The sequence below is a fragment of the Coregonus clupeaformis genome, chromosome 20 (genome assembly GCF_020615455.1).
Source record: "Coregonus clupeaformis isolate EN_2021a chromosome 20, ASM2061545v1, whole genome shotgun sequence".
NCBI lineage: Eukaryota > Metazoa > Chordata > Actinopteri > Salmoniformes > Salmonidae > Coregonus > Coregonus clupeaformis.
The window spans coordinates 33,065,272-33,071,271 of record NC_059211.1 but is presented as its reverse complement, the minus strand read 5'-3'; positions in this window follow the sequence as shown (position 1 = coordinate 33,071,271).

The window sequence follows — 6,000 nt, the reverse complement described above, 5'->3', positions numbered from 1 at the left end:
ACTAAAGGACACCAATAATAAGAAGAGACCTGATTGGGCCAAGAAACATGAGGAATGGAAATGTGTCCTTTGGTCTGGAGTCCAAATTTGAGATTTTTGGTTCCAACCGCTGTGTCTTTGTGAGACGCATGTGTGTGAACAGATGATCTCCGCAAGTGTAGTTCCAACCGTAAAGCATGGAGGAGGAGGTGTTATGGTGTGGGGGTGCTTTGCTGGTGACACTGTCTGTGATTTATTTAGAATTCAAGGCACACTTAACCAACATTGGCTACTACAGCATTCTGCAGCGATATGCCATCCCATCTGGTTTGGGCTTAGTGGGACTATCATTTGTTATTCAACAGGACAATGACCCAACACACCTCCAGGCTGTGTAAGAGCTATTTTACCAAGAAGGAGAGTGATGGAGTGCAGCATCAGATGACCTGGCCTCCACAATCCCCCGACCTCAACCCAATTGAGATGGTTTGGGATGAGTCGGACGGCAGAGTGAAGGAAAAGCAGCCAGCAAGTGCTCAGCATATGTGGGAACTCCTTCAAGACTGTTGCAAAAGCATTCCATGTGAAGCTGGTTGAGAGAATGCCAAGAGTGTGCAAAGCTGTCATCAAGGTGAAGAGTGGCTATTTGAAGAATCTCAAATATAAAATATATTTTGATTTGTTTAACATTTTTATGGTTACTACATGATTCCATATGTGTTATTTCATAGTTGTGATGTCTTCACTATTATTCTAAAATGTAGAAAATAGTAAAAATAAAGAAAAACCCTTGAATGAGTAGGTGTGTACAAACTTTTGACTGGTACTGTATGTATATATACAGTGGTGTGAAAAAGTGTTTGCCCCCTTCCTGATTTGTTATTTGTTTGCATGTTTGTCACACTTAAATGTTTCAGATCATCAAACAAATTTCAATATTAGTCAAAGATAACACAAGTAAACACAAAATTCAGTTTTGAAATGAAGGTTGTTATTATTAAGGGAAAACAAAATCCAAACCTACATGGCCCTGTGTGAAAGCTTGCTTAAACCCTGGGCGTGCGTTGGAGCTCATAAAAAAATGACGACATACATAAAGTCCCGAAATCCACCCCACATTTGTAGTTACTCACTACTTGTAGATAATGCCTCAGCAAAATATAGTAGTTCCGTGCAGGTGTCCTCACAAGATCCACAGCGAACACAGCTATCAATGCAGCCAGTACTCAGTAGCAGCAACAGACATCCGTTGGAAATCCGAACTCGTTGATCGTCACAAGCAATTCTCTCCAAGTCTTGCACGATGCTAGGCTAACCTCTAGGATGTCGAATGTCTCCACAATGCGACGGCAGCTTCAGTCTCCACTAGGTCTTTCTTAACGAAATACTAACACTCTCTTATAGAAATAAAATCAGGATTTCCCTTCAAAACTCTGTAGGTATGGTTTTGTTCTCTCTTTATCATTTCCTTTGGTCGTTTTTCCTTCACCAACCCCACTAACGTCCCTCCTCTCCCTTCTTTCAACCTTTCCCTCTCTTTTCTTTCCCAGGAACCATTCCACTCTCCCATTGGCCACAACTTAACAAGTTACCTCATTGGTCAAAACTTTAACGAGATACGTGGGAAACTTAAACTTAAAAGTAAACCAACCTATTCACTTGTAAATTTTTTAAAACATTGCTTCAAAATAAATGCATTAACGACATTACAAATCAGGAGCTATTTGATCACCTTTTAAATCTAATACCAATGAATTATAACAAATAAACTCTATACTTGGTTTTAGCAAGGTATTACATGTGATATCTTTGACTAATATTTACATTTGTTTGATGATCAGAAACATTTAAGTGTGACAAACATGCAAACAAATAAGAAATCAGGAAGGGGGCAAACACTTTTTCACACCACTGTATATATATATATATATATATATATATATATATATATATATATATATATATATATATATATACTTCAATAACGATTGTAAAACCTTTATAAATCTTTATTCTCCCGTCCCTACAACCCATGTGAAACCAAACAGCCCTTTGGAGGTTTTGAAAAGGCAAATGCCATTTACTTTGATAGGAACGCCTATCTCCATTTTGAAAGGGGATCCTTGACAACTGGTCCAAATGGTGGCTGATGTACCCTGGAGTAAAATCCCACTAGGGGTTGACTTTAGTGTGAAACCCACTTTGCCTCACAACTCTCCTCTGACAACCAGGCCTGGAACACATAGAGTAAACTGTCCCATTGACTGATGGAGGACCAACACGGCGAGAGGCTTCAGAGAGGTTGGTCTGATAGAATTCATCTCAGTCATAGAGAGATGGTTCATGTGGGTTACTTGTTCCATTTGAACACTTTCAGAAAGAACAGCAGGGCAGACAGAGGTACAGAAATGTAAAAGAGTGAAATGTTTAACAGTTGAGTCTGTTGCGGAGGTCTATCTCTTTCTCTCACTCTCGCTCTCCCTTTTTCTCTCTCGCACTCATGCACTCTCGATCTCTCAATCTCTCTTTCTCGCATAGTCTATCTCTTTTGCACTGTCCTGTGCCTGCTATAGATGCCTGTATTGATGAGATAGAAACCCAGCAAAGAGCAAAACAGCAATGTGCAGAATAGAGAGAGAGCAAAAAAGAGAAGCAAGGAGGAGGGGAGGATCTACAAATCTATCAACAGTCACACAGAGTCAGAGATGCTGTGCAGAGCGCATTGCAAGGTACCAGTCTACAAAGCTAACAACAGTCACACAGAGTCAAAGATGCTGTGCAGAGCGCACTGCAAGGTACCAGTCTACAAAGCTAACAACAGTCACACAGAGTCAGAGATGCTGTGCAGAGTGCACTGCAAGGTACCAGTCTAAAAAGCTATTAACAGTGACAGAGTCAGAGATGCTGTGCAGAGCGCACTGCAAGGTACAAGTCTACAAAGCTATCAACAGTGACACAGAGTCAGAGATGCTGTGCAGAGCGCACTGCAAGATACCAGTCTACAAAGCTATCAACAGTGACACAGTCAGAGATGCTTTGCAGAGCGCACTGCAAGGTACCAGTCTACAAAGCTATCAACAGTCACACAGAGTCAGAGATGCTGTGCAGAGCGCACTGCAAGGTACCAGTCTACAAAGCTATCAACAGTGACACAGAGTCAGAAATGCTGTGCAGAGTGCACTGCAAGGTACCAGTCTACAAAGCTAACAACAGTCACACAGAGTCAGAGATGCTGTGCAGAGTGCACTGCAAGGTACCAGTCTACAAAGCTAACAACAGTCACACAGAGTCAGAGATGCTGTGCAGAGCGCACTGCAAGGTACCAGTCTACAAAGCTAACAACAGTGACACAGAGTCAGAGATGCTTTGCAGAGCACACTGCAAGGTACCAGTCTACAAAGCTATCAACAGTCAAAAAGAGTCAGAGATGCAGTTTAGAGCGCACTGCAAGGTACCAGTCTACAAAGCTATCAACAGTGACACAGAGTCAGAGATGCAGTTTAGAGCGCACTGCAAGGTACCAGTCTGCAAAGCTATCAAAAGTGATACAGACTCAAAGATCCTGTGCAGAGCACATTGCGAGGTACCAGTCTACAAAGCTATTAACAGTCACACAGAGTCAGAGATGCTGTGCAGAGCGCACTGCAAGGTACCAATCTGCAAAGCTATCAACAGTGACACAGAGTTGGAGATGCTGTGCAGAGCACATTACAAGGTACCAGTCTACAAAGCTATCAACAGTGACACAGAGTCAGAGATGCAGTTTAGAGCGCACTGCAAGGTACCAGTCTACAAAGCTATCAACAGTGACACAGAGTCAGAGATGCTGTGCAGAGCACATTACAAGGTACCAGTCTACAAAGCTATCAACAGTGACACAGAGTCAGAGATGCAGTTTAGAGCGCACTGCAAGGTACCAGTCTACAAGTTGGGTGAGTTATATTTGGGAGTTGTGGTGAGGGAGGCCCCGCTCTCTCCTTTCCCAGATGTTTAGTTCATTTCATTCCGATCTCCTCTGCATTATTGTAGCCATTTGCTGCAGCCTTTCAACTATGCCTCTGCCTATCCCTGTTCTCTCCTCTCCGCACAGGCTACACAAACGCCTCACACCGCATGGCTGCTGCCTCTCTAACCTGGTGGTCCCTGCACGCACCACCCATCTGGAGTTCCAGGTCTCAGGCAGCCTCTGGAACTGCCGTTCTGCTGCCAACAAGGCAGAGTTCATCCCAGCCTACGCTACCCTCCAGTCCCTCGACTTCTTGGCGCTGATGGAAACATGGATTACCACTGAAAACACTGCTACTCCTACTGCTCTCTCCTCGTCTGACCATGTGTTCTCGCATACCCCGAGAGCATCTGGTCAGCGGGGTGGTGGCACAGGAATCCTCATCTCTCCCAAGTGGACATTCTCAATTTTTCCCCTAACCCATCTGTCTATCTCCTCATTTGAATTCCATGCTGTCACAGTCACTAGCCCATTTAAGCGTAATATCCTTGTCATCTATCGCCCTCCAGGTTCCCTTGGAGAGTTCATCAATGAGCTTGACGCCTTGATAAGTTCCTTTCCTGAGGATGGCTCACCCCTCACAGTTCTGGGGGATTTCAACCTCCCTACGTCTATATTTGACTCATTTCTCTCTGCCTCCTTCTTTCCACTTCTCTCCTCTTTTGACCTCACCCTCTCACCGTCCCCCCCTACTCACAAGGCAGGCAATACGCTTGACCTCATCTTTACTAGATGCTGTTCTTCTACTAATCTCACTGCAACTCCCCTCCATGTCTCCGAACACTACTTTGTATCATTTTCTCTCTCGCTCTCCTCCAACACTACTCACTCTGCCCCTACACAGATGGTAATGCGCCGCCGCAACCTTCGCTCTCTCTCTCCCGCTACTCTCTCCTCTTCCATCCTATCATCTCTTCCCTCTGCTCAATCCTTCTCCCTCCAATCTCCTGATTCTGCCTCCTCAACCCTCCTCTCCTCCCTTTCTGCATCCTTTGACTCTCTATGTCCCCTATCCTCCCGGCCGGCTCGGTCCTCCCCTCCAGCTCCGTGGCTTGATGACTCATTGCGAGCTCACAGAACAGAGCTCCGGGCAGCTGAGCGGAAATGAAAGAAAACTAGACTCCCTGCGGACCTGGCATCTTTTCACTCCCTCCTCTCTACATTTTCTTCATCTGTTTCTGCTGCTAAGGCCACTTTCTACCACTCTAAATTCCAAGCATCTGCCTCTAACCCTAGGAAGCTCTTTGCCACATTCTCCTCCCTGCTGAATCCTCCTCCCCCCCTCCTCCCTCTCTGTGGATGACTTCGTCAACCACTTTGAAAAGAAGGTTGACGACATCCGATCCTCGTTTGTTAAGTCAAATGACACTGCTGGTCCTGCTCACACTGCCCTACCCTATGCTTTGACTTCTTTCTCCCCTCTCTCTCCAGATAAAATCTTGCGACTTGTGACTGCAGGCCGCCCAACAACCTGCCCGCTTGACCCTATCCCCTCCTCTCTTCTCCAGACCATCTCCGGTGACCTTCTCCCCTACCTCACCTCGCTGATCAACTCATCCTTGACCGCTGGCTATGTCCCTTCCGCTGTGCTGTGCAGAGTGCACTGCAAGGTACCAGTCCGCAAAGCTATCAACAGTGACACAGAGTCAAAGATCCTGTGCAGAGTACATTGCAAGGTACCAGTCTACAAAGCTATCAACAGTCACACAGAGTCAGAGATGCTGTGCAGAGTGCACTGCAAGTTACCGGTCTACAAAGCTATCAACAGTGACAGAGTCAGAGATGCTGTGCAGAGCGCACTGCAAGGTACCAGGTGTATTTATTTTTGTGTTTTATTATTCCTCTCTCCTGCTTGAAAGGTGATAAATGGTGGAGTATGCATAATTAAGCATAAATCAGGATTAAGATGAATGTCATATAAAAGCTGTTTAATGTATCTAATGTGTCTACCTCATCTCTCTCTCTCTCTCTCTCTCTCTCTCTTTTCTCTCTCTACCTCAGAGGAGTCAGTCTGT